Source organism: Anolis sagrei, chromosome 2, assembly GCF_037176765.1.
Source record: "Anolis sagrei isolate rAnoSag1 chromosome 2, rAnoSag1.mat, whole genome shotgun sequence".
In the NCBI taxonomy this organism is placed as follows: Eukaryota; Metazoa; Chordata; class Lepidosauria; order Squamata; family Dactyloidae; genus Anolis; species Anolis sagrei.
The window spans coordinates 22,044,108-22,056,006 of record NC_090022.1 but is presented as its reverse complement, the minus strand read 5'-3'; the positions used below and the strand labels follow the sequence as shown (position 1 = coordinate 22,056,006).

The window sequence follows — 11,899 nt, the reverse complement described above, 5'->3', positions numbered from 1 at the left end:
TTCCCCCAATGTAACATATTTCTGCTACCCCAGAGGCATGGACTGGCTGGTGTGATTCACAAGGACAACTGCATGCAGTTTTTTCCCCTTGTCAGTCAATCAGTAGAAGAAGAAAGTTGATTATGTGGCTTTCTACAAAGTTGGTCTATATAGAGATGCACACGGGGCCAATCATTTTCTGTGATTGGGTGGTGCAGCGTTTGGAGAGAAAAGAAATGTGTCCTTAGTTCCATTCAGTTTCTCTGCCTGTCTGTGCTTAAAATTTATAGGAGAACTGCCCTAGCTACAATTTTTCTTTATGTCCCTTCATTGATATCTATTTTCCTCTGTTGGAATTATCTAAATTTTATTTTCCAAATTCTGCTAGGGCAGTGTGGGTGGGTGTGCATTTGTGGGAAGCTTGACCCTCTCTCCCAACTCAATCAATAAATCGTACCCTGTTGCGCAGTGCAGCCAGGAAATAGGTGGCTGCACTGGTGCCTTGAGAATCATCCCTCCCAGAAATCTTATTTTATTTTATGCAGTGTAGCCTGGCACAGCCATTATTTGTTGTTGTTTCTTGGAATGACCAATATTCAGGCCTACTACTCCTCTTCACCACAAAGTCTTCTTTTATGTGATTGTTTTGAACCATTTCTAATTATTTAACCAGAAGGGGTTTACTTTGCCTTCCTCTGAGACTGAGAGTGTGAGTTGCCTAAGGTGCTTAAATGGGAAAAATTCCTAAAAATCAGTGGAGGACCAGAGCATTCCTAAACCTGGCAGGAATTATGCTATGCTCATGTTGTCTCAGCATGCAAAAATTCAAGACGATACCTCTTTTGGTTTTTCAAAAAAGAAAATTTATTTCTAAAATCTTCAAAAACTTCCTAAAAAATATTGGATGACCAAATCTTTCTGAAACTTGGCATGCTTACAGTTATAAATGTGTCCTACAAGTGTGGTAAGTTTCATCCTAATAGCCAATTTTTCTCCCAGGTCTCTGAGGCTAAGTGTGACTTGGCCAAGGTGCTTAAATTGGAAAAAAAATCCTTAAAATTAGTGGTAGACCTGATGTTTCTGAAACTTTTCAGGAGTGATGCACTACTCATGTCCTGTTGCTGTGGAGCAATTCAAGAGAATATCTCTTATAAGATTTTTTTAAAAATATATTTGTAATTTTTAAATATATATATTTCAACTCAGTTAATGACCAAAATGTTCTGAAACTTGGCAGGAATGATGCCCTACTCATGTTCATCTCTGCGGAGAAATTCAAAGAGATACCTCATTTGTTTTTGTAGAGATTTTATTTGTAGGAACTTTAAAATTTTCCAAAAATCAGTAGATGACCAAAACATTCTGAAACTTGGCAGACTTACAGTCCTAAATGTGTTCTACAGCTGTGGCAAGTTTCATCCTGATAGCCATAAAATGACAGAAAAATGAGCCTAATGTACCAAATCTTACCTAAACATTAGCGAAACTCTGAATTTCAAATTATGAATCAAAACACTGCCCCCCCCCCCACACACACACACACACACACAGATCTTCCCAAATCTTCCCAAAATGACACAGGGGAGAGAAGAGGGATCTGAAATTTGAAATGAAACAAAACTGATCTTTGCCATTTTGCACACCTCTAATCTTTATGTGTTTTCTAATTGGAGCATTCATAAAAAATGAATGCAAACAAATACCATTTCTTATAAATAGCATTATAAAAGATCTAACCCAAGTATCACCAGGTACTTAAGCTAGTTGTAAAGAAAATGTATTCCTTGTTAATATCAGAGGGGGGAAGAGAAAATATTTTAAGTTTACAATGTGATTTTCAATCACATTTTAATTAAATGTATTTATTTACTTATTGAATTTTATATTGCATTTTTCCACATGATACTAAAACACTCATTTACAAAGCTAAAAATAAATAAAATATTACTATTAATAGAACATGTCAAAAGGCAATTAAAACACTTAGAACATATTTAAAACATAGTCTCAACAATACAATTTAAAAAATTAAAAGAGACAAAATAAAAATTTTAAAATTGGCAGACTAAAATTGAAATAGGCAAGATATTATTTTCAAATATAAAGTGGATCTTCTGCCCCACTAGTAAGTTCTGAGATACTGCACCACTCAAAAAAAAACAAAAACCTTCAATGACAGAAAACATCCTGGTGCAGTAAGCATTTGACAGATGAACAGTGACTTCTTTGCATTCTTCAATCTCCTGAAAACAAGGCTCAAACCATACGCAGAAGCACCAATGGGATTAAACCAAGCCAAACATTAAGGAGTTTCATGTCCTCTCTCCTTACATTTCCAGGAGGATCTAGAAATGGCCCATCATACCTAAGGAGAAAGAAAGAGAAGTAAGAAATGGTAACAGATTCCTTTCTAAAAGTATTGACAAGCTGGAAGGTGTCCAGAGGAGGGCAACTAAAATGATCAAAGGTCGGGAGACCATGAATCCCTATGAGTAGTGTCTTAAAGAATTGGGTATATTTAGTCTGCAGAAGAGAAGGCTGGGAGGAGACATGATAGCCAAGTATAAATATGTGAAAGGGTGTCATAAGGAAGAAGGAACATGCTTGTTTTCTGCTGCCCTTAAAACTAGGATTAGGGGCAATGGTTTCAAATTACAGGAAAGGAGACTCCACTTGAGCATTAGGAAGAATGGCCATCTGTCAGGGGGTGCTCTGAATGCTTCTTGGCAGGGGGTTGGACTGGATGGTCCATGAGGTCTCTTCCAACTCTATGATTCTATGATTCTAAGAAATTTCTGACCATACAAGTTGTTCAAAAGTTCCAGCTGCCTCAGAGTGTGGTGGAAGTCCTTCCTTGGTAACTTTTAAATAGAGGCTGGATGGCCATCTGTCAGAGATACTTTGATTGTGCTTTCCTGCATGGCAGAATGGGGTTGGACTGGATAGCCTGTGCAGTCTCTTCCAACTCTATTATTTTATGATTCTATGATTCTATAATTCCAATTTATTCAATTGGTCTACTTTAGTCAGTGTGGGTTACACTAATATATTCTGCGTCTCAAAAATGTCTGCAGGAAAAGAAGCCATCATTTTGTTTTTTCTGGGTTTAGGACTTGGGAGATCGGTTATATTTTGATGTGAATCTGGTACTGCCTGTATCCTTGCTTTTCTATCTCAGGGTGCTCAATGTTTATATTTAGGCCTGGGTAACAACGGAAAAATTTGTTTCTAAAATCGATTCGTTTTTTGGGGTTTTTTGCGTTTCGATATTTAAAATAATTACAAAATTTTCCTTTAAAAATTTCGATATTTACGAAATTTCGTAAATGGTAAAAAAATTACAAAACAATAACGAAACAATAACGAATCGATTCGTTAATGGCGGCCGCGATCGCGCAATACGCTAAAAAAACTTCTGATGCTTCCCTCTCCCTCTGTTGTTGACTGTTGGTGTGATATTATAATTTTTTTCACTAATTAAACAAAAAACAACCCTAAAACTTGCCCCAGACATGCAGAAATAATAACGAAGCAACCTCAAACCAATAACGAAACGAATACATAACGAAATACGAAGCATTTACAAAACGTGTTTAAAAATTTGTTTCGTTTTTAAGTTGCTCCAGAATGGTTCGTTATCGCTTCGTTAATAAAAAATAACGAATTTTTAACGAATTACGAATTAACGAAACAAAACCGCCCAGCCCTATTTATATTGCTAGTCATTAATTAGAAGTCTGAGGTGCCTCCCCCTCTGCAAAGACTGAATGGACTTTCTCCTTCAAGCAGCCAAAGATTTCACACAAAGCAGAAGTTTAGTACCTTTTAGAGTGCTTCAGTGCATGTGCACAGCAGAAATACAGCTTCAGAAGGTCAGGCAATGTCTCACGTTATCTCCCTGCTACAAACCCAGGGTTCTTCTCTTGTGCAACCAGAGCTGGCAATACTTTTATGGTTCAAATATGCACATCTTACTCCTGCTTCAGTGGGAAGTCCAAGGAGCCTGAGGAGTAACACAATTCTGTCAGGCAAAGGAATAATAATTGGTGTGAAGTCAGATAGTAGACATCCAAGGCCTCTTTTGGAACAGCAAGGCATGAAGACTGAGGCTGAAAAGACACAGCCATTTATCTGCCATCACTCAAATGAGAATTATTAGAAATATAAATTTGCCATCTTATGTGAATAGTGGGAACTATTCGGTCCAGGTAGGGATGGTTCTGCCCCAACAAGGCTGTTGTGTAATTGTCAATTACCATAATTTGTAATGGTGTTCTTTATAGATCTATATAGACCTGTCTTGTATGTCTCTTGGATTCTTCGTCCTTTATAGATCTGCCTGTAATTCTAGTTTTCTGCTATCTGAAGGTTCTTGCCCATGGATTTATTCTTAATCTCATCTTTTAATTTATCCCCCACTCATTATTTCATTCTTTCCCTCCCACTTTAATTGCTGTTAATGATATCCCTGAGAAAGTTGAATTTTCATTTATCTAATTTGTTGAATGTCAGTTCACTGACTAGATAGATATTTAACTAAACACAACAAATGTTGAGGTTGAACACATATTGCTACACTAGGGCATTCTGAACATTTGATCTAGGGTTGCCTGGTTGAAAACTACAGTAGAGTCTCGCTTATCCAACATAAACAGGCTGGCAGAATGTAGGAGAAGCAAGAATATTGAATAATAAGGAGGGATTAAGGAAAAGCCTTGTTTTTCTAGGCAGCAATGCGCAGCGGGCCTTTCTGCGCCCTGGGAGGGGTGAGATGCAGTCGGTGCAGACCGGACACTGTGCTCGATAGTAAAAAATCTGTGTCAGCCATGTCTCGTCCCTCCCGGTAGGCGCCCTGCGCACAGAGTGGTCCTCTGAGCATTGTTGCCTATAGAAACAGCTGTGGATCTGAGTTGGAAGCAGACTGCATTGGATAATACAGAACATTAGATGAGCGAAGGTTGAACAAACAAGACTGTACTGTATACATGTAATGGTTATACAAAAGTAGGAATATCTGGCCTTGATAGTCATCAATCAATACCTACACAGGTAGTACAGATACTGCTCCAATTTTCCACCTTCCAAGCCTTGATTTGGAAGCTTTTTGCTTCAAACAGAAAAGGAAACTCACTGTTCTGGGAAACTGCTGACATTTACCCATTTCCAGGGTTGACCAGATTCTTTCCGGAGACCAATCCAATGATCAGGAAGACTCTTGTAGCGTAAAAGGAAATCCTTCATCAAGGAAAAAAGGAAGCACAGATTAGCAACTCCAGTGAGAGTGAGAAATTATTTGAGAATTGATATAAAAAATAAAACTGTTGAATGAGACACGGACCCATATCCCTATTTAGAAGTTTGAACATGTGACATCTATGATATGGTAGTCCCTCTTCAGCCCCAGACCCCTCATAAACTTATTCTAATACTTTTTTTAAAAGTTGGGCTGAGAAATTAAGTAAATCTACCGGTATTCCAAACCTTTCATTTCGCTATGAAATAAAGCTGTGAAATCCACTGCACCTTCAAGTTTGCTGCTTCTGTTTTGTTTATTCTGTTTTATGTCAAGACATTTTTATACTTTACATTTTTGGGCAATAATCCAAAGCAGATTATAATACTCTCTATACCAAGAGCACAAACTGATGGATACAATAATTGTATAATCCTATAATAAAATGCAAGTGCCATAGAATTCAATGAAAGACCTCTGGGGAACCATGTCTCCAAATGTTGATACCTACTACTTCTTCCTGAGAGTCAACCACAGCCAAGGAGGCATTGTAGGAGGAACAGTATCTGCTGCCATATGTCCAGTTTCCTTCAGTCTCTGAAAAGTAGTAGCATTTCCTCTGATACCCAATCCAGCCTTTTGGACAGGGAACATCAAGGGCAGCAGTGGGGAAAACTGAGCATGTTTTGTTCCTTCCCTCTGATGATAAAAAGAATTTAAGAAACCAGAATATTAACAATATTGACCAAACCATAGCTCTTAGAATGTTAGAAGTAAAAAGGTTAAGCACCTTGTTAAAGACTTTCATGGTCGGAATCACCGGGTTGTTGTAAGTTTTTCAGGCTGTATGGCCATGCTCAGAGGCGGCCCTAGGTAATTTTCAATGTAAGCAAACAGTATTTTGCCCCGTCCCCCACCAATCATTGATATATATTTTCTGTTCGTCATGGGAGTTCTGTGTGCCATATTTGGTGGAGTTCAGAATGCTCTTTGATTTTAGGTGAACTATACATCCCAGTAACTACAACTCGCATATGTCAAGGTCTATTTTCCCCCAAGAGCACCTCAAGAGTGTCCCTGGGCAAAATCAACTATACTGCAAATGCTTACTTTGTGTAATGGGTTGAGCCGCCCCTGGCCATGCTCCAGAAGCTCCAGAAGAAATGTCTCTCTTGACATTTCACCCACATTTATGGCAGGCATCCTCAGAGGTTGTGAGGTTTGTTGGAAACTAGGAAAATGGGGTTTATATATTTGTGGAATATCCAGGGTGGGGGAAAGAACTCTTGTCTGTTTGAGGTAGGTGTGAATGTTTCAGTTGGCCACCTTGATTAGCATTTAATGGCCTGGCAGTTTTCAAGGTGTGACTTCTTACTGCCTGGGGGCATGATTTGTTGAGAGGTGATTAGCTGTCCCTGATTGTTTCTTGTCTGGTGTCCCCCTGTTTTTGAGTATTCTTCTTTATTTATTATTATGATTTTAGATTTTTTCAATATTGGTAGCCAGATTTTGTTCATCTTCATGGTTTCTTCCTTTCTGTTGAAGTTGTCCACATGCTTGTGGATTTCAATGGCTTCTCTGTGTAGTCTGACATGGTGGTTGTTAGAGTGGTCCATCATTTCTGTGTTACCAGATAACAACTACCATGGCATGTTTAGCCTGAAGTAGAGAAGGCTGAGAGAAGACATGATAGCCATGTATAAATATGTGAGAGGAAATCATAGGGATGAAGGGGCAAGCTTGTTTTCTGCTGCCCTGGAGACTAGGACGAGGAACAATGGCTTCAAACTACAAGAAAGGAGATTCCATCTGAACATTAGGAAGAACTTCCTGACTGTGAGAGCTGTTCAGCAGTGGAACTCTCTGCCCCGGAGTGTGGTGGAGGCTCCTTCTTTGGAAGCTTTTAAACAGAGGCTGGATGGCCATCTGTTGGGGGTGCTTTGAATGTGATTTTCCTGCTTTTTGGCAGGACTGGATGGCCCATGAGGTCTCTTCCAACTCTTTGATTCTATGATTCTATGTCAGGCCATACAGAGAAGCCACTGAAATCCACAAGCATGTGAACAATTCCAACAGAAAGGAAGAAATGTAATTTATCAAATGGAGAAGCATATCTAGACCACTTAAGAATCTGCAAAGTTTCAAAATAAACTGACAGACTATACAGTAGAATTTGACCAATGCAGTTCTTCACTCACCTGCAAATAAAATGAATTGTATCAGAACTGAAAGAAGAAAAAGAAAATTAAGCACCACGCTGGTAATCCCTAAATAAAAACATGTTCTGTTATTGATCCGTTTTCCTCTTTCACTCTTGCAGCACCAAGTGATTTTCCAAAAAGATCCTTGAAAAAATTAAAAGACAATGTGAAATTGTACCCAAGGTGTAGGAAGAAAAGATAAAACATCAGTCAACAGGAGAAGCTTAAGAAAGATGCATTCCTGTTCATGCTGGATCATCAGCTTTTTTTCTTGCCTCTGGCTTTTCTCCGTTATCTTTAAATGTTTATTAATCCTCCCTTTAAAAAAAAAAAAAACTCCCTCAGGTGCTTTTTGAAAGCAGACATCAAAAAGTGCCAGTCCAACAGTTTCCTCCATTTATGGTCTGTTCCTAACACATCTATATTGTTGGGAGCTGCTGAAATCTTAATTTTTAGTCCACAACCATGTCTGCAATTATATTTCACACCACAGGAGTGACCGGTGTAATTTTGCTTCTTGGAGGTCATCTTGAAATGGCAGAGAGAAGGGTTTTTTTTATCATATTTCTTATCATTATTTTTAAATTTCTATTACAACTTGTGTTACATATAACTCTATCACACACCTTTTATCCAGTTATACATATTGTATTTCTTTATAATTATTATTATACCATTTTCCCCCTCTTCCCCTTCCCCTTAGTTTGTGCCCCTCCACCAGGACCAATCAACTCATGTTGTTTCACCATTCCAAAATATCATGGTTTCTCTTGCTGGCTTATACCCCTTTCCCTCATTAAACACATACTCGATACATTTTCCCCATATTTTCCAAAAGTCTGTTTGTTTACATATTCCCCTTTTAATTTTAATATTGCAAGTTAGCTTAATATTAATCGCTATATTCCAAATTTCCCTATACCATTCTTCTTATTGAATTTCTTTTTTTTTCCTTCCATTTTTTTTTTTTTGCTATAAACAATTTAGCTGCTGTTATCAAGTTAGAAACCAATTCTTTCTCCTCTTGTACAGGAATTATATTATCATGTATAAGTAATAAAGCTAATTTTGGTGTAATCTCAGTCTCTATTTTTATTATTGCTCTTATTTCTTTGAATATGCTTTCCCAAAATGTTTGTATAATGTAACATGACCACCACATATGAAGATATGTCCCTATTTCCTGACGACCTCTCCAACACTGATTTGAATATTTTTTATAAATCTGATTTAATCTAATAGGGGTTAGATACCACCTCCATATCATTTTGTAGTAATTTTCTTTAATTCTGATAGACATATTTTTTAGTATTCTCATATTCCATATGTTTGCCCATTCTTGATTATTCATTTTCCCCCATGTCTGTTTCCCATACTTCCTTCAAATAATCTTGTTCCTGTTCATTCATTAATAACAGTTTATAGATATCACTTACTGTGCCTTTTAATGTTATATTCTCTTCTTTAGTCTCCCTTTGAGTTATCATCTTTTCTATTTTTGTGTATTCCCTACCTCCATTATACTTTTTCCTTATATCACTTGACCATTTACCCAATTGTAGATACTTATACCAATCTAAGTCTCCTAATTCCTCTTTTATTCTTTCCATATTTACCATTTTCAGATCCCAGTCTTTTACTTTCATTAAACCTCTTCCATTAAAGTTCTACTTCGAGTTCTTTTTTTAAAATTTCTGGGAAGTTTTCTGTCATTAATACTGGCATGATAGGAGAAATACCTGGCATTAGGGTTTTTTATATCTCCCCCAAATCTCTAAAACATTTTTAGAAAGGGATTGTTTAAATTGTTATACCATTTTTTTACCCTTTTCTCTATTACCCCTATAAAAATGTATTCTAATTTCAGTTCTAATTTTTTTACAGAGAGAAGGTTTGAGGAAAAGAAACAAAGAGAATTCCTGAGGTCTGCAAAAGCACAGTTTATTCTCAGTGGGCACCAACCAGATATGGACCCTGCTGGTAGTCCAGAAAACAGGGTACCAAACAAAAGAATTACCTTGGTTTATATACCCTTTAAAATAATATGCATGCATCATACAGACATCACAATGTGCGTCACAAAATTCTACTTTTACATTGACTTCAATAGCATATTTTAACTTCAACACCTGTCAATCTTTATTTAAGCACCTTTATCTAAGGAGCTGCTATTAATGGACCATCACACCAGAGTGTCTACTAGGCTACTGATAGCAAGAGTTTCCATCCATCTTGAGATAAGTTCTTCCTGAAGCCTCTTGATGGCCAGCTCATTAATCTTACGATAAGCCTCGCCTGGTACCAAAATGGAAAGAATCTCTTGAAATTGGCCAGAGGCATCTTGACATTCCTTTTATAGAGGCATCTAATTTTGCAACTCTTAAGAAGCCAAGTAAGGTGAAGTTCATGCATACATACATCCTTTATATTTTCTAATTACTATTTCTAATATGGTTACATCAAATATATATTTTCCAATATGTGTATCATGTATTTTCATCATGCCTTCATCAATTTAAATTATGTATTTTCTAGCATTTTCTTTCAGCCAGAACCATAAGTTCTAACATAAAGTAAGAATGAATGTTCCCTAGCAGATGAAATTGTTACAAGAGGTGCCTCTAGTGAAGATGTGCATGGATTATATGCTTTTATCCACTTTCATGGAAGAGGCCCACTGCTAAAATGCAACTGTGATTTCTACAGAATTAGTATAAATATCTCCTGTCAGTGGTGAGGGATTCCTGCCCCATAGCCTTCCACAAACCCATACACTTTGAAGGTGTTATGAAGGGTTGTAGAGGTTATTCCCTTATAGGAGGCAGAACTTGGGTGGGTGACATTTGCAGATAATAGTAGCAGGGAAACAAACGCCACACGAGCTGGATTTGGTGAATGGCAGGATATTCCCTACTTAAGGGATGTTACAGAGATTATACTGAGCCGGAAGTAGATTGTCAAAATGTATAATGTGCTTATAGGTGTAATGTGTAATATTTTTATCAGACTAATTAATGAGGCATTCACTCTACACAATTGCATAGTTTTTATTCCACTTTAACTACTATGGCAACATCCTATGGAATTATGTTTTGTAGTTTAAAGGTAAAGGTAGTCCCCTGACATTAAGTCCAGTCATGTCTGACTCTGGGGTGTGGTGCTCATCTCCATTTCTAAGCAGAAGAGCCAGCGTTGTCCGTAGACACCTCCAAGGTCATGTGGCCGGCATGACTACATGGAGCGCCGTTACCTTCCCGCCGGAGCGGTACCTATTGATCTACTCACATTTGCATGTTTTCTAACTGCTAGGTTGGCAGAAGCTAGGGCTGACAGCGGAAGCTCACGCCGCTCCCCGGAATCGAACCTGCGACCTTTCGATCAACAAGCTCAGCAGCTCAGTGCTTTAACCCACTGCGCCACCGGGGGCTCCTGGTGTAGTTTAGGGAGAAGCATTTAGAATTCTCAGCAGGGAGCTTTAGTGCCTCACCAAACTACAAATCCCAGGATTCCATAAGATACAGTCATGGCAAATAATAAAATTGCATGAAGTTTGTTTTCTCTTCATTTATATCATACACATAAATGAGAGAAGAGCTTGAGGTCTTGGAGCCAAAGAGTTATATATCATTTCTCAAGGGCTGAACAATATACAATGAGCAAATGCAGAAAGCAGGAAAGGTCATATATTTTAAATAACAGGCTTTGCATTCAATTTGGACTAGTAGTGAATTCACAACTTTTCTGGAAATAAGGCACTGTCTGTCTTACCACAATCCGCCTTCTTCAAAATACTCTTTACTACAACATTCATGGCTCAATTCTGTTCTCCAATTGGTTTTACAAATGATGTTTTTCTTTTTCTTATCACAACTCACCATTTTTACAATACTTTGAGGATCTTCTCTCCAAAGATATTTTGCATGTTCCATTCACTTCTTCATTTGGTTTCAAAAAAGAACATTTCTTGCCCACTTCGATTATATTAGCTTCAGCCATTTTTTCTTGAGGATATCGAGATCTTAATTGCCTGTATTAAACTGTTTCTTTACTAGAGATTTTATTCATGTAATATGATCTGAGAAAACACACTTCAAGTACCATTTAATCATGCACTTTACTCTGTGCCTTTGCCCAGCCAAATTAGGCTGATTATCTTCCCATGTGGTCCTGTATAAAATTATATTTGTGTCTGCTTCTCTGGACAGTGAAATAGCTTCAAATGCTGAAGTGACAGCTCCTGTTTTGTGAAGCTATTCTTCCCTTAAGTTCTGACTTCAACATTCAACTGTAGAGGAAAAAACACAGAAAAAAAGAAATGGTTTACTCTTTCAGTGTTTTATTTCACATGCAATTTCTAAATGTTCTTCTATAATGTCTTTTGCCAGAAATTTTGGCTATGCTTCTACAGCTATGTAACAGTTGTGGCACAGTGGGCAGTTTTTCTAAATGTTGGACAATAATTCCCACTCAATAAAGGTATCATCAG

The 11,899-nt window shown here is 37.5% G+C and overlaps 1 long non-coding RNA gene across 1 annotated transcript; it reads right to left on the bottom strand.

The window, feature by feature from the left end:
• Window positions 1-1,950: 1,950 nt before the first annotated feature.
• Window positions 1,951-5,903, bottom strand: LOC132765664 (uncharacterized). Its single transcript, XR_010909409.1, has 4 exons — window positions 5,724-5,903; window positions 5,111-5,214; window positions 3,802-3,982; window positions 1,951-2,344 (listed from the first exon to the last, which is right to left on the bottom strand). It is a non-coding gene; the product is annotated as an uncharacterized lncRNA (long non-coding RNA).
• Between the last annotated feature and the right edge of the window lie 5,996 nt (window positions 5,904-11,899).